The sequence below is a fragment of the Stegodyphus dumicola genome, chromosome 3 (genome assembly GCF_044657685.1).
Source record: "Stegodyphus dumicola isolate Sdum_Otavi_A_Nest chromosome 3, ASM4465768v1".
In the NCBI taxonomy this organism is placed as follows: domain Eukaryota; kingdom Metazoa; phylum Arthropoda; class Arachnida; order Araneae; family Eresidae; genus Stegodyphus; species Stegodyphus dumicola.
The window spans coordinates 9,766,200-9,794,012 of record NC_140770.1 but is presented as its reverse complement, the minus strand read 5'-3'; the positions used below and the strand labels follow the sequence as shown (position 1 = coordinate 9,794,012).

The following is a 27,813-nucleotide window of genomic DNA, read 5'->3' as shown; positions in this document are numbered from 1 at the left end:
GATCAGATATTAATACCTTACCAAGAAACTGATGTACTGCATGCAAAACAAAAGCAGAAGTTTCGACAAAGAATTAAAACGAATACATGGAATTCAAAACAACTAAGTATGAAAGATGTGATAAATTTTTTACCCTCGTGCCAAGGACAGAAAAATGTGAATGCAATATTTAAAATGTGAAAACATTCTGTGCCAAGAACACTTGAATGTATTTTGTTCAAAGTGTGAAGAAATAAAATAAGCATTGTGTATTAGAGATGAAATGAAACTTAGAGGCATGATGTTTATTTTTTTATTATTTCCATTTATCTTAATTTTAACTCTAAGATTATTTTGGAAATTAATTTTTTGAAACCTAATTATTATTCACGTATTTATAATACACGAGCACAAGAAAAACAGCTTTAAAACTAAATAAAACTATTTTTATCGTATTTTAAATATTGGGGTATGTGATACCCCACGCGCCCACTCTAGTAACTTTTCTTGATGCGACTTCTGCCGGGTTTAAAGTTATAAGATTTATGTTAGGAAAGACTGTAAAATTCATAAATAAGAGGCAAACCGAATTAACAGAACAAGTAGTTGCCAATTTGATTTTGGTTAGGAGATGTTTTACCATATGTGGCAAACACAAACTGCTCAGCGTCAAAAGGATGCACTGCAAGGAGTTGGAAGACATACCAAACAAATGTCTATGCCTTATCTAGGGTTCGAAACTTGGCCTGCCGAAACCAGCTGTGCCATCACATTGACCAACCCTAAGTCAATTTTGAAGCTTCTTACAGGGAGAATTATAAAATTCTATGAAGTCTCAAGCAAATTTGCCTCATAACCACAAACTGACCAAAATGTGATAATGATATATTAGAAAATCTAAACAGGAATGCAAAATTTGTTAACTCCACTAGTATGTTAATGTTGGCAATGTAACCAACCAGTTATTTATTGAAATTCATTTTAGATATGATATTCTGTACTTATGACAGGTACTTTTAGGATATGCACTAAACAGAGCTTTTGTTTGTTTATCCCTTCCCAGTAAATTGATGGCAAGGTTTTTTTTTATTGTAAAAAACACTTTCTGAATTTAAGTACGAGGGCTATCCAGAAAGTAGATTACGTTTTGGAATAAAAAAATAAACAAAGTATAGGAAACAAATTTTATTATATACAGATGAAAGCCACACTCAAATACTACTTTTCTACATAGTCACCATACAAATTAAGGCATTTATCGTAGCGATGTACGAGCTTGGAAATTCCTTCGTCGAAAAATTCGGCCGCCTGCGCCTTCAACCACTTCGTTACCTCTTCTTGCAGCTGTGCGTCGTCATCAAAACGCTGCATAGCCAGCCACTTCTTCATTGCTGGGAATAGGTGGAAGTCGCTCGGTGCCAGGTCGGGACTGTACGGCGGATGAGGAAACAACTCCCACTTAAAAGATTCAAGAACTTTACGAGTGACATTTGCCGTGTGGGGCCGGGCGTTGTCGTGAATCAACAAGATCTTAGAGCTCAACATTCCTCTGCACTTGTTTTGAATTGCTCTTCTGAGTTTTTGGAGAGTTTGGCAATACCTTTGAGAGTTTATTGTAGTGCCTCTTTCCAGGAAGTCCACCAAAATTACACCTTTTCTGTCCCAAAAAACAGTCGCCATCATCTTCCTTGCCGACATTGTTTGCATGCATTTCTTGGGTTTTTGGGGAGAACTTGTGTGCCCCCACTGCATTGATTGCAATTTCGTTTCACAGTTCACATGTTTCACCCATGTTTCGTCACCAGTAACGATGCGATCGAGTAAAGAGTCACCATCCTTATGGTAAGCGTCCAAAAAGTTCAACGCTGCAGCCATTCGCTGATTTTTGTGGTCCTCTGTCAAGATTTTTGGAATCCATCTTGCACAAAACTTGTGGTAACCAAGCTTTTCGCTGATGATTTCGTGCAACAAACTTCGCGAAATTTGTGGAAAACTCAAAGAAAGTTCCGTTATTGTGAAATTTCGATTTTCACGGACTTTAGCATCGACTTTTTCGAGAAGTTCGGCGGTCACTATGCTGGGTCTCCCACTTCGATCTTCGTCGTGAACATTGGTTCGGCCATTTTGAAATCTTATGACCCACTGACGCACTCCACCTTCAGTGATAATGTTGTCCCCATACACTTCACAAAGCTGCCGATAGATTTCTATCGGTTTACAGTTTTTTGCAGTCAGAAACCTTATTACTGAGCGCACCTCGCAGGATTTTCAATTAACGCAGACATTTCAAACCGTCACAGTATCTGAACAGAGCACAGCACGAACCTCTCACTAGCACGGCTAGATGCAGACTGAGCTGCGCAACGCTCTGACCCCAAGATGGCCGCGCTAGCCCCGCCCCTAGCGGACACAGACGGAAACGTAATCTACTTCCTGGATGGCCCTCGTATATTTAATCCATAGATACAAGCAAATATGATTACAAAGCATAGCAAGCAAAGCATTAGTACAAGCAAGTACAAAGCATTTGTAATTAATATTTAAAAAAAAGTTTGATTATATACATTTTATACACCAAATCAAGATATGATCATCATGTTTGATGAAGAAGAACCAGTTCGTACAAAGATAAATACTTGTGTTTGTACAAAGCTGATACTTATCTTGTTTTGAACTTCATGAATACTGAAATTGCTTCTAAATTGAATATTATGCTTACAATGAATGTGTGCTCCATTAACCAAAATCGTAACAGAGCTGGTGTGGTAGAATTTTTAGAATTTAGTGATGCACCGAGCAACAAAATCTAGAAATGACAAAACTTTCAGATTTTAGGGCAGGTGTTGGAAGCAGAATTTAGGGAGGCACTAGACAGCAGAATTTAGGACCCATAGAGATTGCAACAGGTGGGAAAATGTCTAATGCCAGCCTTATGTATCATGCATCGAGACATACAAGATGAATCTTTAAATTGTTAGTTTTCAATTTCTTTATTAAAATAAAAATTCCTTTCTACAGATACCTGTCCTTGTGACAAGATTAGAAGCATTTTTTTTTTTTTTTTTTTTTTTACATTTTCATGCTTGTGTCTAGTGAAAGATGCTTACGTGTATTTTTCTGCAGAGTTTGAAAATAAACCACTACACTAACTAACATCATATATAAATACAGCAATATTCATAGCATTATAAGCGAAACTTACAAATTATCTTCATTCACTCTATCAGTATCATCTTCAACTGCATCAGCAGAATGATCATTTTCTATATTGAGAAGAAATAATAATTATATTAAAGTAGTCACATAAGAGATTAAGTGCATTTAGCATATTACCTATGGAGAAAGGGCTCCTTCTGAGTGTAAGCATTGCTCCTTTTTATGATGTTATACAGGAATTCACATTCATATAAATTTAATTCTGATGAATGTAAATCTAAGCGTTGTTTCTAGACTTTTGATTGCTGTATTTGAGGCCTCAGGTATATATTGTTAGTCCCATAAATCAAATAATATGTGCATCTTCAATGCAAATTTCCTATATCAATAGTGTTAGATTTTATAATACTCATATGAATCCATAAATGCGGAGTTTTAAATTTTTATTATTCATACTTTACAATTTTATTTATATGTTAATATATAAATACATAACTAAATATTACATATGCATAGTGCTAATCCCCATTCATTAGATAATTTTTTTATACTTTATAATTTTATTTATTTACTATGACTGAAGGAAGAAAAAAATTATAAAAAATTTTTGTTATCTTATTTTGTAGAGACATCTGGTATTTTTCACATGCGGGAAACATGAAAAATGAGCAATGACCTCGCTGGGACTCAAACACGTGCCGAGTGTGCTACCGTTACACCATGAGGGCATGCAGAAAAGGAGGGAGAAAATACCTGTTAATTTTTATTCCTACTAATTTTACTGTAGCTTTTAGCACATTATCGAGTTCATCCATTTATATTAGCTAAAATCATTTACTAATAATTTAAACACACACACATACATAAATACATATACGCATAACTTTGTTTATAGTACTTACTGTGATATAATGGAGTACCATTTTGGTGTCTGGACCCTCTGAGTAAAAATTTGTAGCACTGCCTGTGAAGGCACAATATAATGGGCACAAAATCTGACGTCCTTTGCATGTTCTGAGCTTCTAAATCTGCCCAATGAAAAGTTAACTTTTCCCCCATTACACTTGAACTAAGATGGCACCATCCAATCGTCTTTCAAATATAACATCATGAGATGACTAGTTATTCCATATTTGGAAAGCTATTGTAGAAATACAGATTATTAACATACTATAGTATACAATTATCAAAGACATTTTTAATAAATACACATCTATTGCAGCTTTTTAATATTTTGTTATATTAAGATATTACAAGCTATTTAAATAGACACTTAAGATAGTCTACAGAAATTTTATAATGTGATATGCATTGAAAGATGAATGCAGTGCGCACCTAGTAAACTAAGACTGATGGGCAGAGTCTGCTGCACACTTTTGCACAGTCCATGTGCTATAATCACATTTCTTAAATAATAGCTCACTTTTTCTGCCTTTTGTTACTTCTTCAAGTATAACAAATTTAAATGTGTAATGTATTTTGAATCTGTACTCTATTTTATAATTTCTAGATTTGAATTTTATGCTTTCTTAATTCAGACATATTGATAAACTTGAGCTTTTTTTTTTTTTTTTTTTTTTGCTTGTAAAACTTTTGATTGCTTTAGGATCAACCTACATATATGGTATAGAAATGTTTGTACTCTATCATAAATGTCAATAAAAATGTTTTACAATCAAGCATAATGGACTGTAAAATTAATCTTTAAAAAAAAATCAGTGTTTAAAAGAAAATGGTAAAAGATGTAAAAGAGAATTATTCATTTCATTAATTTGCAAATTGTTGGAAAGTTACTTATTTTTACATTAGAATTAAATTTTCCAAATAATAAAAATTTATATCCATAAGTACTATTTTATTTATGGCTCACTATTATTATTTTATTCCTAATGTGGTCTTTTGCCTGTAAAATTGATCTAGGCTAGATGTAATGTTTAGTTAGGCTGATTAAAAAGAAAAAAATTAAATGCTAATTTATTATTACAGACTGAAGCAGTTTGGTCATACTATACAGTAATACAGTAATAACAAAACTTAGGTCTCTTGCATAATGCAAATCACCTTCTACAGATCATCAAAAGTTTGAACTCTAAAATAAGAAAATTTTTAGATTCTTTTAACATTAAATAATAATTAATAGTAATAATTTTAATGAAAAAATTCTTTTCCTTTCTTTTTTAATATTATAGTAAAAGCCCGACTATATGACACTGAATTAACATCAAAGCTCAAGCAACCAGAATATTTATACAGTACAAAGTCCGTAATTAGGACTTGTCGGGACTTCAGCGATTTCGAATTAGGGGTTTTTCCCGATTATAGATCAACAATTTAAATCTGGTAAGATGGCATGCAAAAATTATACAATTAAAAATATGAAACCGTAATTTATGAAATAAAGAGCAATTATGATCTAAAGGGTATAAAAATTTACAAAAAAAAAAAAAAAAAAAAAAAAAAAAGCTTAATATTTGTTTACTTTATTTAACATTTCTTTCAATGTAAGTTGTTTAAGTTGCTTCGTATTTTCTGCTAATACTTTCTCTTTAATTCTATAAAGAGACATAATTTATTGTTCATTTACAAAGTTCCACTGTTCAAGTCCTGTAATTGCTGTGCCGAGAATACTGACTAACTTGTCAATCGAAATTTTTTCGTTTTCGCTTCATCTCTGTCACTTTCTTAACTATCGGAAGTGCGCATGGGTAAATGCTTTAAGCGCATGCGTAGCAGACGCGTGCATTAAATGCACATGTGTAAGTTTGTCGCTTTGAGGTCCGGATTATAGATCATTCCAGATAATGGATGTCCGGATTACAAACTTTGTACTGTATATACTTACTTAACTCAGAAAATTAATGATGGTTATCATTTAATATTGATATTTAGTACTCACATTTTGATAATTATCTTAATATTTTAAATCAACTGCTTTGAACTAAGTTGTAAAACCTATATCTAATTGTGTTCCATGTTAATGAAATGTGCCACTTAAAATGTTGCTTAATATCATTTTGTAAACAGTTTGGAAGAACACCTTTGAAATTTTATAAATATTCAGTTACTACAGTTGACGAGTTTATGCACAGGTGGCAGAATCTAAGGAAAATGTATTCTAGAGAAGGGGGAAAAAAAAAAAACAGCCAAGAAAGGTGATGGACTAACTCCATTCAAGAACCCTGGCCTCTTGCTATACTCAGATGTACTTGTTAGCTTCTGTCGCATTTTCTAGAAAGTAAGATGTATTTTTATGTCTCCTAAAACACTGTATACCTTTTCTTTTAAGGGACTTCTTTAACAGTACAGTCAAAAGTCTTTAATTCGGACACCCATAATCCGGACCTCAAAGCTAAAAACTTTCTGCACATGCGCATAGGCATTTACGCGTGCGCGTAAGACCTTTTACGACTGCGCATATGCATGTGAGCAAAAAGAATGCGAAATGCTTTTGTTTTTGATTTTTCTGTATTGCCTTATCTTTTGATAATTATCTTAATAATTACCTATTATTTTCAGATGCATTGTGTAAAAATATTTGGTAATTGTAAAATTATTATAATATAATATAAGTTAAAAAATATCAAAATTGCTAAAATTTTGGCAACCCCAGCTGCAGGTTCCGCGACCCCCCCCCAACCAGTTTAAGAAACTCTGGTTTAATGTAATACTAAAAGTGTACAGGTTATTATTTGAAAATAGCCTTGTTTCTAATGTCAATAATTAAACCCTTATAATACTGTAAAATAAATAACTGACAAAGCCTCTTTGCTTTATATATATGTTTTTATATATTATATATTATGGTATGTATAGTTATTTAATATGGATAATAAATAAAATTGGCAGGACAGTTAAGATCATTATTGACATACAGTAGAGCACTTATAATCATAAAAATTTGGTTTGGATCTATAAAATTTCATGCGTTCAGGTTTTCGTGCAAACAAGGAAAACTCAAGTTGCATCGGTTCTATGCGAGGAACAACTAGCTTGCTTTCACACATCCCGTAGCTACTGTAGACATGCTATCAATTATTGTTGGTAGACAATAAGAAATTTTATTTATTATTTTTTTGTGATTCTTATAAACAAAAGTAATTCAACTTTTATATTTTAATTCACCTTCATGAAAACACATTTATAGAACATGAAAAAATTCAAAGTAAATAAATTGCTTTAACTATGGAGAGGCACACAGTACGAAAAGCTAGACCTCATACGAGATCATTACGGAAACGTGCAAGCAACTTTGAAGCTGTTTTATGATTACAAAGCTTATCAGCTGCGAGTATCACAACCTTGTGCATCGATTGTGCAACATTACGCGTCGATCATATTTTCTGAGACAATACACTTTCATAGGATGCAAAAATGTTTGCAAAAGATAGATCTACTCTGCATGTTCTCATATGTATCAGAAGGAAACATTACACCTATTATTCCAAAGTGGAATATTAAATAATTTTAAAATGATTAGTGATATACAAATTAAGGGATAATCTGGCCTTGTGTTTTTGAGATGAAATGTTTTTTTATTAATTATTTCCTTTTATGACATCCATTAGTTCTTATTTATTATAGAATAACTCTTCATCCAATTTTGAAAAATTATCACAGCATATTAACTATTGTTATACTCATTACTTTTCATAATACAATAACCCCTGCCATAATGACCATCTTCCTAGGGTGGCCACTTCTGAAAGTGATCAGTATTCCTGAAAACATATATAAATAATGAATGGGTATTAGCTCATGTATAATGTGAAAGAGCCCCTTTTCAATAGAAAGTCGCCGTCTTTTGTTGGGCAGACAGGCCTCATGTGCCTTCCCACACTTAAATAACATATAAAAAAGAATTTTTCTGTTTCTCTTTGTTTGTTAGGAGTCTCTGAGTAGGGAACTTAATATACTTACCTCTTATTAAGGGGCGCTGAAAAAAAGTTTAAAAAAATATTCAGGCTGAGAAATAAATGATCACAGAAATAGTCTTTGTTAATAAGCTACTTTTTAAGACAGCTGATCAGACTTTTGATTTTTTACCACTCCCAAAAAAGTCAGAACACAGATTTAACTAACAGTCAAATTGGATTAATTAAAAACTAAATGAAACATTATTTTAAATTCAGAAATAATTTATACAGGGTTCATACACATTTCTGCACACAGAAATTAAGTACTCTTAAGAACCATTAATGACAAAATTTAAGGACCTATGAGCAAATGGGAACTGAATAAATTCAATTAAAAATATCATCTATGCCTGAATTTCACTTTTGTAATACCATCCTAAAAATAAAATAGATCCCTAAGTAGTATGCATTATTACTAAACATGAATTAATTAGCAAAATTAGAGTTTGAGAATAAAATAAACTTTATGCAGTTTATCAAGTAGTAATAAATATTTTACACTTATAATAGTTGAACATATTTGAAAGAAGATAAGTGACATTTACGTTTTACTAACAGCTTTATGTTGATTTTGTTTATGTCTGATTTTGTCACATACTTGGTCAGTCTAGAAGTTTAGTAAATAGCAGGTAGATTTTATATCAAACAGCATAAGTTAAAATGAGAAGTAAGATCATAATCAGCATGATTCATAACAAAAGACTGAATGTTGTCATCGCTGCTGCTTGTCTAGAGAGAGACCTGCTGATTAGAACAAACCTGAAAGGTCTGATGTAGGCACGGTTGGCAAGTGTTGAAAGTTAGTCAGGCTCTGTTTGATGCAGTTACTGTCATAGCATTGTGTAGAGTTCCAGGGGCCGGATTGTAACACAGTTAATATACTTTAAGGCTGCAATAAGCCATTAAAGCACCAGAGGTGATAAGTTGTTTTGTATTATTTGAAGTTTCACTAGATGCAAAGGATAAGTTTTATTTGAATTTTACATTTTTGTGTTTTATCTTGTGAGTATTAACGGAAGGCAATAACTCGCTTTAATAAGTAGAGATAATTTTTAAGGGTAAGTAGTTTTCCTTCTCTTGAAGCATCTTTTCTAACAATTAGAGATTTGTCTCAATATGCAAACCAATGCTTTCGTTAGTTTCTGCGTGCTTTATCTCCACTTGTCAACCTTTCCACAATGTACCTATGAGGATTTACTTGATCTGGTAAAAGTTAAATAGTCCAAAACCCTCTGACAAGTGTGAAGCAAATTATTGCTATGTATAAAAGTAACTACAATATTAGATAAGGTTTAAATAAGCCTCTTTTTATTTAAAAAGAACTTCGAATATAAAGGCATGTTCTGAAGCTAACAAAATCAATTTCAGCTCACGGTGACATAATTAAACAAGAACAGTCAAATTCAAACTAAAAATGTGGACTAGCGGTCAAAGATTATACAACTTAATTTTAATTTAAGCAACTCTATCATATGAGGTAATAGAAATGGGAAATTATAGTAAAGGCTGAAATCATAAACAATTGGATAATTTACATAATAATAACTGCACATATCTTTGAAGAATAATTTTTTTTATGTATTCTGTTTCTTTCTTCAATACGTTTCCTTTTTTAGAATTTAATTAAGGATTTCTTTTACTTTAAAAAAAAACTATATGCATTTAGAATGTATAAAAAAATAGCTAATTTTATTTCTTTATTAATATGAACATTCAGAAGAAATATGAAATAAATATGGTAAAGGCTGGTTACAGAGCTGGTGTGGCAGAATTTTTAGAATTTAGTGACACACTGAACAACAAAATCTAGAAATGGCAAAACTTTAGAATTTAGAGCAGAATTTGAAGCACAATTTAGATAGGCACTAAGCAGAGAATTTAGGATCCACACAGAGATTTCATCATGTGGGAAAATGCCTAGTGCCAGCTTTGTGTATGATGCATTAAGACATATTAGATGAATCTTTTAAATTGTAAGTTTTCAATATCTTTATTAATAAAAAAATCTCTTTATATAATGCCTGCCCACGTGATAAGATTTGATATTTTCAATGCTTGTGTCTAGTGAAAAGTAGAAAAAATAAATGGAAGCTAAATATGTTAAGAAAAAAGTTCTAGTATCAGAAGTAAAACATTCAAAAATTATGTTTCCAGTGTTCTTCCAGACGTTCTCTGAAAAGTAAGAAATTCATCGCAGACTTTCTGTAAAATGCATCCATTACATGTTGATACCATGAAGACATTTTTCAGTTTGTCACATAGTTCTCAAATCGTCTAGAATCGTGGGTCTATAAATCTTGCTTTCAAATCCTTCTAAACTATCCAAGCTGCAATGTCTAATATCCTAAAGAAAAATTATCTGTACCAATTCTGGAACAGCAAAAAGCCAAAAATATTTTGGAAAGAAAAAAAAAGAGGGAGGGAAAAAGTGTAAAATTAATTTTATAGAAAAAACTGATGTATATTCTGAGAATTTTGAATATTCTGAGACAATTACATGGGAAAAACTCTTACTATGAAAAAATTAAAAAGAAGACAATTAATTACATAGCTAATTTTGCTTTTGCTAAGAGCTGTTTCGTATATTGTGCTTTATAGCATTATACCTTGTTTATTTTTCAGATTCAAAATATTGTATAAGTTGCCAAAATGAAACTTTATAATATGACAGCGAAAAATAAAAATGTTTCATTTCAATGTCATTTTTTAAATATAATTTCAATATATTACCATTATTTTAATTAAATTTATCAATGTTACGACATTTTAAAACAAATCGTCAAAAAATTCTCTGTTCTGAGAATTTAAAATTTTCTACAGAAACTGATCTTAAAATCGCCAAACTGTTGATAAGCTGCCAAATTTAGAACTGTTTAATAAAAGAATTCACATCCCGAAAGTGAAAAGTTGTTTAAAAGCTCTTTATTAGAAAAAATTGATTTCGAAATGCTTATGTTTCACTTCTTGCTTAGAAACTTGAGTATCCCGTAATTTATACTATAAAAACAAATTATAAACCATAAACCCATTCAAAAGATAACCATATATGACAGTGAATTGCCAAAAATATTCCTCCAAAGTGCTAATTCACATACAAAATGGCAGTCATAAAAACGGTCAGAAATTTCAGATGATTAAAATTAAGGATCTTCTGCTGACTTTGGCCAAAATTCAGGACTGTCAAGAACCAAAAATCGATTCCAAAAAAAAAATCTAAGGACTTTTAAGACCTAAAAGTCCTTAGATTTTTTTGGAACCCTGTTACCATATAAACCCTGTTATATGAAATGTACTAAATAAGTATGAACAAACATATAATTTAAATAAGTGAATAACAATCACTGAAAAGAATGAACATACTTTGAAATCTTGGAATGAAAGTTTGCATACTTATCTCATATCCTGTTCTACAGTGATGTTTCTCAAGAAACTTCCTCTTTTATCAGTGACCACTGATATATCAGTTTCACATAACTATATCATTTATTTTTCTTCTAATTATATTCAAAACTCAATTAGTTACAAAATGTCAAAGTTTGTCTCCTAGGCTTTTTGTGACAAGCTCAATATGATTTCCATCTACAGAAGTAAATTCAGATTAAGCTTTGGCTCTGCACACTTGTAAATATTACCATCATGAAAACAATTTTCAAGCCAGTTTTATCAAATGGATAAGTTGATGAGCAGTTTTGGAAATCACTAGTGTTTGTTACCTGATCTACCTATCACAGCACCAACACATCGATAGTTCTACTCTAAAACCACAAGGATGAAGTATCATTTCTAAGAATGTATTACAATATAAAGATTACTCTGAAATTTTTTAGATGCGCAGACCATAAATTGCAGAAAAAAATTAATGATTACACATAAAAATATGAACTATTTTAGCCTAGCAGATATTTTTTATTGGCCAACTATAAGTAGTTTAACGTAGAATCAATTTAGGCAAAAGGAAAAAGGAGTTCACACAACAGCATTATTACACTATGATTTTAAAGAGGATTTAAATCAAGAAGAAACCATTCAGTGCCTACAATCAGCAATTGGTAATGAAGATCCATCACGTGCTACTGTATTCAGATGGTTTACAGAGTTTCAGAGATGTTGCAATACTCTTCAGAAAGCAGAATATATAGGAAGGCTGTTGTCAGCAGTGATTCTGGATAATGTGTCATATGGAACATGTTAATCATTGAACTAACCTACCAAAAAATACAGAAAGAACTTAACATTGGATCTACCATAAAATGATTCATGAAGAATTGCATATGAAAAATCTAGTTTACCATTGGGTTTTCCATAATTTTACAAAGCCCCAAAAAGAGGAGTTTGCCACAAATAGTAAAGAAACCTTGAGACTATTTTAAAATGTTGATCACAGCATTATTTCTAAAGTTGTAACTGTTGAAACTAACTTGTACATACCATTTTTTGATGTTCCAACACATCAAGAAATAAAGTATGGGTTTTGGAAGATGATCCCATGCCCACAAAGGCGAAAAGAAAACGTGCCATGAAAAAAGTAATGTATGCCATTTTCTTTAATACCGGATTGGTCAAAGCCATCAAGCTCAAAGGACAGAACATAAACCCTATTCAACTGATCTAGCTATGTGCAAATTTTGGTTATTTTTTAATCTAAAAAAGATGGGGTTTTCATTTCAAAGATGAGACTGAAGATGCTACAAAAGCATTTTTTTCCTTAAGATTCCAAGAAATTCAAGCTTAAAAAAAAAATGATGCTTGAGGGGTTACTTCTTTAGAAATTTGCCTACAGAAGTGCACTGATTAAAACCCAGTTCAAACACCCAACTAAATTTGAACACACCTAAATTTTTGTAAGTATAAATTTAAAAATTTAAAAAACCTATGCGTACCTCAAAATTTTCAGAGTGACCATCTATTTCATGCTTGCTTGAAGCACAAAGACACACAGTTTGGGTAAAATTAAAATAATGTTATTCAATGACATTTTTGTGAAACTAGATCTTAAAAATCAGTTCTGATTTCTTCAGCTTTGATTCTTTCACAACTCGTACTTTAATTAAACATTTAACATAATTGAGCTGGTGACTGAGTTTTGAATAATATTGAATCTCCCTTTGACAACAACAAAACAACATATTACAAACTCGGATTTCTGTAATTTGGGTTTTGAGAAATTTTCTAGATTTAAGACAATCAGTTTTAAATCTAAAAAGATGATATGCAGACATTTTGCTTTTTAGATGTACACATCTAATAAGCTGAAAAGATGACATGTTGGGGTTTCACTTATTTTTTGGTCAGATGAAAATATGCTAACCCTCAAAATCACTCAACATCAATCAGTCTAGTGTCACCGGCCATTGCCCAATTCCTTAGTCAGCAGGTATTTGAAACTGACATGCAGCCATCTAAGTAAAACTGTATTTACAGAACACTTTCTTCTCTTTGTTAAGTATTGTAGTCACAATTCCTAGATACTTTCGGGACAAAGCATACTTTTCAAGCACTGCACTGTATAGCAATTTAAAACAGCTTAAAATTTAAGCATATTTTTTTTCACATTAAATTTTATATTTTAGCTCATTAATTAGGAGAATAAGTGAAAGCAATGCAATTTACCAATAAAATTTTGTAAGGAAAAAAAATATATTCATGCACAATAATTTAACGAAACTGATCAGAACAATATTTTATTAAATGGTGACTTCTATTGCAAATACAAAACCAATAATAATCCAGTTTCATATACAAGTGGGATTCAGAGATAAACGTAATTGCTTTTTCAGTATTTTGTATTTGGCATTTTCTTTAAGTTAATCATAATGAATATTTGCATCCTCTAGTATGATTATTCCAAACAAATTTAAGACATCGGTTGATTCACTGTATTATTAATGTGTTAAAAATATAGAACATGCTGATCATCCTTCTATTTACTACTTTTAATATCATCAAACATTTTTATTTCACAGTAATCCCTGCTTATAAAACAATACTGGGTACTTTTCCGTTTTGCCGGCGCAAGCAATAAAGTCGCCAATAATGGTACAACCGATGCCAAACGGAATATTCTCGCTGGTAACCTTTTAAGCCTCATTTTCAAAACAAGTCACAGCTTTTTCTTATCAGATTGATTGTTTCTTTCAATACTGGCATATAATTACATAGAATTTTTATCAGATAGTTCAGTTTTATGTCTAAGGCCATTTTCGGTAATTAAGTCAATTAGGATGCAATCACAGCGCTTACCCGAAGCCGAAAATATAGAAAAGGTAAAGTCAAGGTTTAAATTCATCAATTCTAACGAGAATGAATTAGCGAAGTAAAGCACTGCAGTTTTAAATAATTTCTGAGTAAGCTATTCGTACGAATTGAAATATTTCTTGCATTTAAACTTGTGTTCTAAATTAAGATTTAACTTGAAATTAATGTAGATAATTACTGAGAGCATTAGATTTTTGTAGAGTAGTTTACGTGAGATGAGATCGCTTGGGGTCACGTGATATAAACCGGCGAATCAGGATGTTGAACCATGAAAGCGTAGTAAATTCTTAAATTAATGTCTTTTTACAAATTTATTGTCTTTATTTATTGGCTTTTTATAAAATTTTAAGCGATATTAAAATGTTTACGCCTTCAAAAAAAGAATTCTTAGAACTAACATTTTTTTAATATTTTTTATGTGTATACTGTATGTTGTCGCCAATAAAGTCTGCTTGGTGAGATTTGCGCCGGCGAAACGGAAAAGTACCCAATACTGATATTCAAATGCAAAAAAATTATCATTTATGCATTTATTTAAAAACTGCTAATCCTAGAACTTTTATGTTAAATTTCCATCAAAAGAACCATCCCTCGTAAGCAACTGACAAAGAACTGATTTTAAGAATAAATATTAAAATTTTTAACCATCACTTTCTACATTAAGGGCGAAGGCCCAGTTATAACAGGGTTCATAGCCACATTTTAGTTAAAAAAATAAGCACCTATAAGCCCTTTTCAAGCACATTTTAAGAAAAAAATAAGCACCTGTCTAATTACATTATACATAACTGCATAAACCTTAAAAGAAAAATTAGACTTGCAATTTAAAATATGAGCAATGCAATATTTATTAAGAGAATGAGCATTACCTCAACCATGGAAAACAATTAACTTTTTTTTAAAATTTTAAATGACAGTTCAATTTACAGAATTAGTTTACAATGAGAGAAAAAAAACTATGCAGAACTAACTATATTAGAACTATATTAGGAGAGTTAATGATGAAATTTCAGTTCAAAATATAGAAAATAAATAATAATAAGCCATATTAATTGTATTCACTTGGCACCTAATAATAAATACAATTTATTTTTCCACTCATATTAATATTTAAATAATTTAACTTAAATAAAAATTCTGAACACTTTCTAAATTTTCATTGCATAACAGTTTTCTCTTAACATATATTCCAAGCAAAGTAATTTAAGTAAAAAAGAGGAACATTTCTGAAATCAGGAGACGGGAAATTGCTTCATGTAGTCATCCTTTAATAGTAAAAGCTTAACTAACCCGCATACTTGGAACTTGTCGAATATTCCGTATAGTCGAGCGTAACTGGAAAAAGAGTAGGGGGGGGGAGATTGTAGCCGTTCTTTAGATTTCTCGGCTAAATAAATGATTTTGACATTTCGATATGTGCATCATATAAAAATTGACCAACGGAACTGAGAAATATTCTGCTTAGAAAGAACAGTAAAACTTTTTTAAGTGTTCATAAATAAATCTCAGACTGAAAATCAAAATTAATTATCTCTGCAAAATACCGCAAACGTTATTGCGCAATACGTGCGGCGTAATTCTTCCATATGTGATATTATGATATTACGCAATCGGATTCGGAATCAACAGCTGCCAGTATTCGGAGAATAAAGAACTAAATAAAGGAAAAGAAAGAGACTTACTAATCTGGGGTGTTTTTGATTCTAATTTTGAACAGAATGTTAAATTTCCGGAATAGAATCATTCTTCGCTTGAGTTGGGTAGACGGCAAAACTTTTAGTCCTATTCAATCCAGATTGGACAGTGACAAAAAAAAAAAAAAAGTCCGCTGCTTCAATATTAGAGATTTTTCAGAGAAAGGGGAGAACCTCCCAACCTCCGTACTGTATAATGTATTGGCAAAAAAAAAAAAAAAAAAAAAAAAAAAATTATGACTATTCGATTACTTTCCTTTTATTTAAGCCATTCGGAATATTATTCCTTAGAAAGCTAATTTGTGTAAAAATACACCCATTTTTGGAAGTTTATCTAAACTTCAGCAGCTACTGCAACTATATTATTATAAATATTCATACATATGCTCATAATATAAGCATAACGATCATAATAAACACAAATATGAACTGACCATGCGGAACGAGAATGTAAATTATTAAAATCTTGATAGAAATTTAAAAGTGTGTAGTATTTGGGTGGGAGGAAAAGAATACCGAATGCACCGGAATTTTCTATGGTTTTCGCAATTCTTTGACCAATAGAACGACGTAACCATAGGTTACATTAATGCAGAGAAAGGGGGAAAAGCTATTTCCGAGATTCACCATCTGACTTTCCATACAAGGAAGAAAAGTTGTTTATATAGTTTCGGCTTTGGTACGGAGGGGAAAATGCACGTTCATTAAAAAAAGCACTAAAAGCAAAAAATAAGCACTAAAAACAAAAAAAACAAAAAAAAAAAAATTAAATAAGGGCTTTAAAGAAAAAGTAAGCACCTATAAGGGCCCTTATATTTTATTTTCAAATATAAGGACTTATAAGCACTTGTAAAAACCGCTACGAACCCTGTATAAAAGTTTACTGAACTGCCCTTACCATCACTATTGTGAAAGTTTGCAGTAAATGATCAGTTGTGTTGAATTACAGAAATCCTAGATTTATTTAGCTAGCCTTCTTGTAATTCTGTAACTTATATTCATCAGTATATAGAAATAGTTTTCTCAATGTAATTGTTTTCACATTTACCTAATAGCATCTGTTTAATGTTCATTAAAAATATTTTTATAAACACATTTTATTTATCAGCAGTAAAAGAAGAACAATGAGCATGAGATGAAGGAATTAATTTCATCTATTTCACACACTGTGTTAAACAGAATATAAAGCCAACACTTTTAAACTATGAGAAATTTGGAATAATTCTATAAAATATTGGTAAATCATGTTAAAGTTAAGATTACAAAGAACCCTATTAGCATATTGAGAGCAATACCAAATATCCTACCAAACAACTGGATTCCTCAGTAACATGAATTTATGTCCCTGTTAGTTTCATAGCCAAAAGCACAGCTGAAAGGAACTAAACACCATGCCTGTAATAGCAAATAGAGCAGGATAAAATTTCTTTTAAGATATTGCTTTGATCTGCACAAGAAGTGTAATAAATCAATTCCATGGCACTGAGATATTATTGAACCCACTACGATACTGCATGCTACAGAAGTTTGTCCAATATTTAACCCTGTGGACAATTACGCTTGTCCTCATAAACCAAAACTTCTGAATGAGTACTTTAAACATAAAAATATTGCTCACAGGAAGTGGGCATCAAATACACCTAACTTGAATCCTCACGAAAAATCTTTATCATGTGTTAGATGCACTGCTTCTATCCATGGTCCCCATCCACTATGGTCAACAATCTGAAACTTAAGCCATTAAAAAAGTGATATATATTTATTGCCTTATGATTCACTTGACAGCTTTGATACGGAATACCATTTCAAAGCTTAAATGAAGTTCAGAAGTGATTACACGCTTCATTATGATAAGTTTTGCCTCTTTGCACTCTTTATAATTTTTTATTTAATAATTTAATATACAAATATACACTGGTGAAATAAATTAAGAGAATTTGCATATTTTATCAAATAACATGAAAAGAACTGAACTGAAGGAAAAACCACAGCTTCTAGATAAAAATGCAAATCTTGTATGGCAAATATGTAAGCATACACGTGTGTGTAGGCAGAGCCAGCAGAAAAACAGGCTTCATAAGCGTGTGGAGGGTAAAACGAATTGCGTTTGCTAGCACATCTCGACGAATTTCTTGGTGTTATCTTGCAGCAATCGGTTAAATTCACACCAGAACAGTAAAAATGAGTAACTACCAATGTTTAGATGATGGAATTAAGTGGCGAATTGTGGGGAGGCTAGAGGCAGGCCAATTGTAAGTCCAGATATGCAGAGAGTTTAATTTAACGCCCAATGTCGTGTGTAACCTATGGAATCAGTTCTGGGATACTGGATCCATCGAGAGAAAAGTTGAGCAAGGTTATCCGAGAGCCATGACAGCCAGAGAAGATTGCTATTTGTCCATTTTAGCGAGGTGTAACAGAGGGGCTACAGCTTCTCAGCTCTCTCAGGACCTGTATGAAGCCACAAGAACCCATTTAACAAGGGTGATTATATCCAAAAGACTGAATGAGAGAGGGTTGTTTGCCAGAAGGCCGACTGTTTGCGTCCCACTCACATCTACGGACAGGAGAGTCCGATTAGCATGGTGCACACAGCATAGTGATTGGAGTAGAGCAATAGGCAACAGTTCTGTTCATTGACGAGTCCCATTTTAGCCTAAACACCGATTCTCTCCATACTTTTATATGGAGAGAGCCAGGAACACGCTACCTACCCTCCAGTGTCCACGAAATCAACAATTATTGTGGTGTAATGGTCTGGGCAGGCGTAATGTTGGATGGCTGCTCACTTCTCCACATCTCAGATGTTCCACAACAGAGTGTCTGTGACTGGTGTGAGGTATAGGGATGAGGTCTTAGAGTTCTATGTTCGCCTTTTCCGTGGTGCAGTAGGCCCCAAGTTCATCTTACAGGATGATAACGTGAGGCCACATAAGCTCTTATGGTTGATGAATTTCTCGAGAGTGAGGATATTCGCCAGATGGGTTGGCCAGCCAGGTCTCCAGACCTCAAGCCTACACAGCATGTCTGGGACGCTCTGGGGAGGGCAATTGCAACTCGCAACCTCCTCCGAGAACCACCCAGGAACTGAAAACTGCATTGCTGAATGAGTGGGACCAATTGCCACAGGCACTGATAAACTGCCTTATTTCCAATATGACATTACGCTGCGAGGCCTGTATGACTGTAAGAGGGGATCATACCCCCTATTAACTAATTTCCTTTGTGTCTTCTGCAACTGCTGTTTCAGACATTCAGACTCCCATGAGTGTTACACACGGACATATGTGTCTATTATAATTTATATTATTTTGTTTGTATTATATTAGCCTATGTTCACACCAAATTTTATTAAAAACTGTCCAGTAGTTCTGGAGATCGTAGATCATGTATGAAAATTCTCTTAATTTCTTTCACCAGTGTACTTAATTATTCATCATTATTACAACAGTTTAGTGATGGATGAAAAACGGCATAAACTAAAATGCATAAATTAAATGAAGCTTACGTGAGATAAAGATCCTTCAAGTGTTAATCCCAGGGAACTGATGTTTTGTTTGTGATTTAGTCCCTGCACTGTGGCACCTCATCATGGATCTCTGACGTGACTATGGTAGATAAATATTTTAAAATTAGAAAATTTTTTTTTATCTTGGATGTTGAAGCAAAATGTTTTATTCAGAAACAATCACACATTTAACACAATTCAGAAGCAATCACATATTTAACACAATGTAAATACATAGATACAAATATAGAGAACAACTTATGAACTGATTTAACATCACAAAATTTTGACAGTACAAAATAAATAAAACTATGCATAGTGTTTCAAATGCAGGACAGTTGTCTAGTTATCCAGAGTGCCAATCCTTCCCATGGCATGAAAAGTTAAATTAGATGACAATTCATTCACAAACTGGTAATTTTTTCCACTATTTAATGACAGATTTTTCTATTATTAATATACAGATTATTATTATATGTCAACAAAGAAGTAACTTGGCCTAGGTTACGCAGCACAATTTACCACCAATTATGGATAAGAATGGCATCATAACATCTGTGTTTTCGTTTTATGTAAACGTGATTCTCGATGAGCCACCTTTTGTTTTTATGAAAAAGTATATAAATTATACTATTATTACTGTATTTTTCCTTCCATTTGGGGGGGGGGGAAATGAGCTGTAGACATACATTTGAGACTGCATTCAGTTTCTTATACAGATGAGTTACAAAAAGCTTATGAACTGACACACTTCCTTGCAGGAAGTCTGTACACAAAATTTGCAGTAAAAATCAGAGATCATCTGACAAAATAGTAGATATTCATGCAAAAACAAAGAGAATCAAACAGTCTCACAGCAGTGACTATTTGTTGGCATTTGCAGAGAGTATTACATATGTTTTATTGTAAGAATTGGAAATAGGAGTGCAGCTGAGAATTCTGCAAGAACGATTGGTGCTACTTTGACAGAATATCCTGAAACCTGGAAATTACTTAAAGACCATGATCACTTCATTATTTCTAAAATCATAAACTGTTGATTATAAATGGCACATGCCATTTTTTCACGTTCCAACAAATCAAGAAAATCAAGAAAAAGTATGAGTTTTTGATGATGAACCCATGCTCACAATGGTGAAAAGACAATGTGCTGTGAAAAAAAGCAATGTATGTCATTTCTTTCAGAAGCACAAGACTGGTCCAAGCCATCAAAACTGGAAGGACAGTAGAAAGTCACAGCTAACTGGTATAACACTAAGTGTCTCCCAGAACTTCTTCAAGAAGTTAATGTTAGAGTACTCATGCTCCACCATGGCAATGCAACAAAAACACATCAAAGTGATAGAGTATTTACCCTATTCACTCTATCTATGTGTGACTTTCGGTTATTTTTTAAACTAAAAAAAAGAATTTGCATGGACGTAGTTTTCATTCATAAAATGAGATCGATGATGCTATAAATGCACTTTTTTCATAGATTCCAAAAAATGAATGTCTTGAGGCATTAATTCTTTGAAAAAATTGCCAACAGGACTGTACTAATACCGGAGGAGACAAATTTGAAAACTTTTAAAATTCGCTATGTATGACTTGAAAAATCTATGTGTACCTGAAAAATTTCAGAGCACAAAGGCATACAGTTTGGGTACCATTTGTATAATGTTATTCAATAGTATTTATTATCCCAGTTCTTAAAAAAAGGTTCTGATTTCTTCAGTTCTGATTCTTTCACAACTCGTACTTTAATTTAATTAAGCATTTAACATATTCAAGACTGAGATTTGAATAATATTTGAATCCCACTTTGACAACAACAAAACTACACATTACAAAGTCAGAGACCCAGTATCTTTGGGAATTTGGTAATTTCGATCTTTGGAAATTTTCTAGATTTCAGATAATCAGTTTTAAATCTAGGCAGATGACATGTAGCCATGACAATGTTGGGATTTCACTTATTTTTTGGTCAAATAGAAAAATGCTAAACCTCAAAATCACTCAACAGTAATTAATATAGTGCACAATTCCTTTGTCAGCTGATGCTTGAAACCGAAATACAGGAATCTCAGTTAATCAAAAGTAAAACTGTATTTAAAGTAAACTTGTTTCTTTTTGTTGAGTATTCTATTAACAATGCCTAGATACTATAGGGACTAAGCATAATTTTCAAGCATTGTACTGTACAGCAATTTATAACTGCTTAAATTTAAGTATAAGAGTTATTTTTCCCACATTAATTAAAAGTTTTAGTGTAACTGAACTACACTCATTATCACCCTTATGACAAAACTGAACATTTAACAGTGTACAGAAACAGTTTTCTCAATGCAACTGTTTTCACATTTATCTAACAGCATTTGATTAAAAGTAAGTTTACAAATACATTCTACGTATGAGCATTAAAATGAACATGAGATGGGTTAATTATTTTCATCTATTTCACATATAGTGTTAAACAGAAAATAAAGCCAACTCTTTGAACTATGAAAAATTTGGAATAATTCTATACAACTCTGGTCATTCCTATTAAAATTAAAGGCACTTTTCCATTTCGCCGGTGAAAATCTCGCCAAGCAGACTTTGTTGGCGACAGCATACAATATACACATAAAAAATTTTAACAAATGTTAGTTCTAAGAATTTTTTTATTTTGAAGGCATAAACATTTTAATTTGGTTTAAAATTTTGTAAAAAGCCAATAAATAAAGACAATAAATTTGTAAAAAGATATTAATTTAAGAATTTACTATGCTATCATGGCTCAACATCCAGATCACCGGTTCATATCACGTGACCCCAAGTGATCTCATCTCACGTAAACTACGCTACAAAAATCTAATTCTCTCAGTAATTATCTACATTAATTTCAAGTTAGATATTAATTTGGAATACAGGTTTAAATGCAAGAATTATTTCAATTCGTACGAATAGCTTACTCAGAAAAAACCGCAGTGCATTCTCGTTAGAATTGATGAATTTAACCCTTAATTTTGCCTTCGGGTGAGTGGTGTGATTGCATCCTAATTGACTTAATTACCGCAAATGGTCTCAGGGCATCAAATTTAACTATCTTGTAAAATTCTATGTAATTTTATGCCAGTATTGAAAGAAACAATCAATCTGATAAGAAAAGGCTGCGACTTGTTTTGAAAATGAAGCATAAAAGATTACCAGAGAAGATATTCCATTTGGCATCAGTTGTACCATTATTGGCGACTGTATCGTTTGCACCGCAAAATGGAAAAGTATCAAATTAAAATTTAAAAGAACCTCTGTTAATAACATTGACAGTAATATAAAATGTCCAACGAAAATAACTGGATTCCTCAGTAACATTAGTTTTTGTCCTTGTTAATGTCATAACCAAAAGCACAGATGAATGGAACTTAATTGTAATAGCAATGTAAATACTGCAGGATGTAATTTCTTTAAGATATTGCACTGATCTGCAGAAGAAGTGTAGTATATCAATCCAAGGCACTGAGATATTATTGGAACCAGTGCGTGACTCCACACACAGCAAATTTCCCAATATTTCTACATATGGACAATTATAAATGTCCACATAAACCAAAACTTCTGAACGTGTACCTCAAGCATAAAAATACTGCTCACAGGAAGTGGCCATGAAATTCACTTAACGTGAATCCCCACTAAAAATTCCTACAATGTGTCAGATTCGCTGCTTCTATTCATGGTCCCATCCAACCATGCTCAATAAGCTGAAAATGGAACTATTACAAAAATAGCAGTTATAGCCTTATGATTTGCCTGACAGCTGGATATGGAATACCATTTCACAGCTTAAACGAAGGTCAGAAATGACATCCTTCATTATAAGCAGTTTTGCTTCTTTGCATTCCTTATAATTTTTTTTTTTTTTTTTACTTAAAAACATGATACACAAACATAAAGAAATAGTTACAAATGTACCTAATTATTTATCATTTATTGTAACAGTTTAGTGATGAATGAAAAACTGCAAAAAGTAAAATGCATAAATTAAATGAAGCTTACGTGAGACAAAGATACTTCACGCTCTATGCCTAAGGAACTGAAGTTTTAATTTGGGATCTTGTCCTTCTACCCTGGTACCTCATCAAGGATCTTGAGATGGAACTATGATATAACAAAATTCTAAATTTAGAAATAAATTTTTTTTACCTCGGACATTGAAGCAAAAAGTTTTATTCAGAAACAATCAAACATTTAACACAATGTTAATACATAGACACAAATACAAAGAATAAGTTGTGAATTGATTAACATTACAAAAATTTGACAGTATACAATAAATAAAATTATGCATAGTTTTTCAAATGCAGGACACCTCAGCAATTATCCACAATTCACTTAAAAGCTGGTAATTGTTTTTACTATTTAATGACACTTTATTAATACTTTTTATTATATGTGAACAAAGAAATAACTTGGTTTAACTTTAGGAAAAAAAAAAAAAAAAAAAAGGACTAATTTAATACCTTATCAATCATGATCCTGTTGCCAATCAGCACAATTTTTTACCAATTATGGATAAGAATTGCATTAGAACACTTGTGTTTTCATTTGATGTAAACGTGCTTTCTCGATGAGCCCTCTTTTGTTTCTATTAACAAGTATAGAAATTAAACTATTACTACTGTACTTTTTACTGTATTTTGGAAAAAACAAATGAACTATAGATGTCCATTTGAGACTGCATTCTGGTTCTTATACAGATGAGTGAAAAAGCTTATAAACTGACATACTTTCCTGCAGGCAGTTAGTACTAATCATTCTATACAAAATTTCCAGTAAAAATCAGAGGGGCTGACAAAATAGTAGAAATTCCAGCAAGCAAATCAAACACTCTCATAGTGGTGGTTATTTGTTGGCATTTGCAGAGAGATTTACACGTTTTATTGTAAGAGTTGCAAATAAGAGTGCAGCTGAGAATTCTGCAAGAACGATTGGTGATACTTTGGCAGAATATCCTGAAACCCTGAAATTACTTAAAGACCATGATCACTCTATTATTTCCAAGTTCATAACTGTTTATTATAGTACATGCCAATTTTTGATGTTCCAACACATCAAGAAAATAAAAGTATGAGTTTTTGATGAACCTATGGCCACAATGGTGAAAAGACAACATGAAAAAACGTAATGTATGGCATTTCTTTTAAAAGTACAAGACTGGTCCAAGCCATCAAAACTAGAAGGGCAGTAGAAAGTCACAACTAACTGGTATAACACTGTCTCCCAGAACTTCTTCAAGAAGTAAATGTTAGAGTACTTATGCTCCACCATGGCAATACAATTTCTGATTCAGCATGCTTCACAGCCTAACTTTCTTGAACAAAAACACATCAAAGTTATAGAACATTTACCCTATTCACTTGATCTATCTACGTGTGAATTTCGGTTATTTTTTAATCTAAAAAATCTGACGTGTACACCACATGACTTCTTTGTATGGAATATTAAATTATACGCATTTTTTTCTTGAATTTCATTTAAATTAATTGGATTGAATTAAATCTACTTCGTTGACAGCGCATAAACCACAATAGAATAAATGCACTCTTTAAAATTCACTATATTTGTTTACTATAACGACACTCTGAATGCACAAAATTTATATCATTTGAAGAATTATCGTTGTCACATGTTCTATCAAATACTATAATAAAGCTAAAACGATGTATGAAAGAAATTAAGCAAACAAAACAGAAAAGAAACAGTTTTTTTACAGACGATTTAGATTTCTCATTCCATTAATTCAGTTCTCACTTCGCGACAAGGCAAAAATACATAAAAACTCAAAATATCTGCATTAAAAATTACGAAGTAAATCTTAAACACTTATTTTCTCGAAGAAATTCCAGAAAGGATTAAGCATGATTTAATTCGCAATAATAAATGAAGGCGTTATTTTTGTGTTGCAAAGTTTAGTCTCTTCTAGATTGGCAACAAATCTACAATTCTGCTGTTTCAAATGCAAACAAATATGTCCGCCATGTTATTTAAAACTTAACAGCACTTAAACAGCTTTTAAATTGTTGATAATTGTACAAATATTGCTTCCAGAATTACGAAAGGCATAAAAAAACCTTAACCGGAAGATAAAAACGACATAATTCAATCATTTTTAAAGCAAAAAACGTACAATTTACAAACATATAAGAGTAAAGAAACTGAGATCACTGAGCCGGGTAACAGAGTGGATATATATCTAAATATATTTATATACGTTTGGTGCAGCCGATTGCAACCAAAATATGAGGTGCACATCAACATGTTATAACAGTCACAAAATTTCAACGTTCTGAGGCTACTCGTTTTTGAGTTATGCGAGATACGTACGTACGCATGTAAGTACATACGTTCATACAGACGCCACGAAAATTCTCTTCAGAATTCATTTTAAAGCAGTTTTTTAGTTTTTTTTGGAGGAAAAGAGTCTTTTATTCTGTCCTTATGTACAGATATCACGCAAAAACATCGTTAAATCGCTTTCGAAAGCGGTCAAAGTGAATATTTTCGTTGAAATATGCTGCCTGAAACTTTTCGCGATTACAATACTTCCTTTTTACTTCGTACAAGGAAGTAAAAAGAACTTATGTGGATGCTGTTTTCATTTTGAAGATGATATTCAGGATACTATAAATGCATTTTTTCACAGATTGCAAAAAATGAATGGCTTGAGGAATTAAACCTTTCGAAAGTTTGCCAACAGAAGTGCACTGATACTGAAAGAGACTCTTAAATTTTCATAATTATACCTTGAAAAAAAAAAAATCTATGTGTACCTTAAAAATTTAAGAGTGACCGCTGTATTTCAGGCTTCCACTAAGAACAAAGGCAGACAGTTTGGGTACCATTTGTATAATGTTATTCAATATCATTTATGATCCCAGATCTTAAAAATCAATTCTGATTCTTTCAGAACTTACTTTAATTAAAATTTTACATTAAGATTTTAACACATTTGAGCTGATGACTGAGATCTGAATACTTCAATCCCACTTTGACAACCAACAACACATTACAAAGTCTGAGTGCCAAAATATCTGGGATTTCTGTAATTCCGGTTTACGGAAATTTTCTAGATTTAAGGTAATCAGTTATCAATCTAAAGATGACATGTAGACATGGCAATGTTGGAGTTTCACTTATTTTTTGGTCAAATAGAAAAATGCTAACCCCAAAAATCATTCAACATCAATCAATCTAATGTCATTGGCCATAGCACAATTTCTTAGTCAGCAAGTATTTGAAACTGACATGCAGGAATTTCAGTTAATTGGAAGTAAAACTGTATTTGCAGCACACTTGCTTCTTTTTACTGAGTATTCCATTCTTAATTTCTAGATACTGCAGAGACCAAGCAGAGTTTTCAAGCATTGTACTGTACTGCATTTTATAACTGCTTTTATTCAAGTATAAGAAGCTTTATACTTCAAACAATTTTATGTATTACCTGATTAATCAGGAGAATGAGTGAAAGCAAAGTAATTTGTCTATAAAACTTTATAAGGGAAAAAATATACTCATAAGACCGAAATTGGAGAATGTCGACATTCACCGATGAATGTCAACACATACCAGATGCGTCGGTAAAAGACTGAATATTTGGTTATATTCTTGTACATTCTGACCACCACCGATGTATGTCGACAATCACAGATATACTGTGGTGGAAGAAAAGTTCAACAGAGATGCAACTGTCTGTCGCCAAATTCTTTGTTCCGCTGCGATTTTTACTATACTCTGGAATACTGTTTGTCAGTCTTATGCTAGGTTTGATGGTAGGCGGAACATTTTCCTATTTTATTTATTTTTTTTTCCCTATCCAATACCCTAATTTATGTTGAATGGATACTGCAATGAATCGTGAACTTTTCCTTGAAAAGTTAAATGCATTAATTGCAAATAAACGAGAAGACAATTGTTTTCATTTTTCAAACAGATCTCTCCTCATCGGGATTGATTACTCCTTATGAAGTTACGTTTGGCATTAAACCAAGAATTGTCTTTTTTGCCTGGCAAACAAATCGCAAATATTGAAACCGAAGAACAGCTTGAAGAAACTGTTAATACTTTTTGAAGAAAATCTGAGCAGTGGCCATACCAAAAACTATATTCCAAAGAAAAATATTGAGGAGGATCTGCAACCTACCACGTCTTTGTATCAAGCCTGGACTGAACAACACAAGTTAATTTCTATAAAAAGATCGGCACAAAAGAGAATCTTTTACTGCAAGCAACAAAAATGTTACAAACCTCGGAAAAAATTTTCCCTGCTCAAATTGGTGATACCGTACGA

The 27,813-nt window shown here is 32.1% G+C and overlaps 1 long non-coding RNA gene across 4 annotated transcripts in view; it reads right to left on the bottom strand.

Moving 5' to 3' along the window:
- LOC118200223 (uncharacterized) overlaps window positions 1-27,813 on the bottom strand; it is a 46,372-nt gene that overhangs the window by 9,092 nt on the left and 9,467 nt on the right. For all 4 annotated transcript variants that reach the window (XR_015040131.1, XR_015040132.1, XR_015040133.1 and 1 more), the window contains 4 exons: window positions 23,523-23,624; window positions 19,506-19,605; window positions 4,038-4,276; window positions 3,182-3,242 (listed from right to left, as the gene is read on the bottom strand). This is a non-coding gene — a long non-coding RNA (uncharacterized LOC118200223). The remainder of the gene's footprint in view (window positions 1-3,181; window positions 3,243-4,037; window positions 4,277-19,505; window positions 19,606-23,522; window positions 23,625-27,813) is intronic.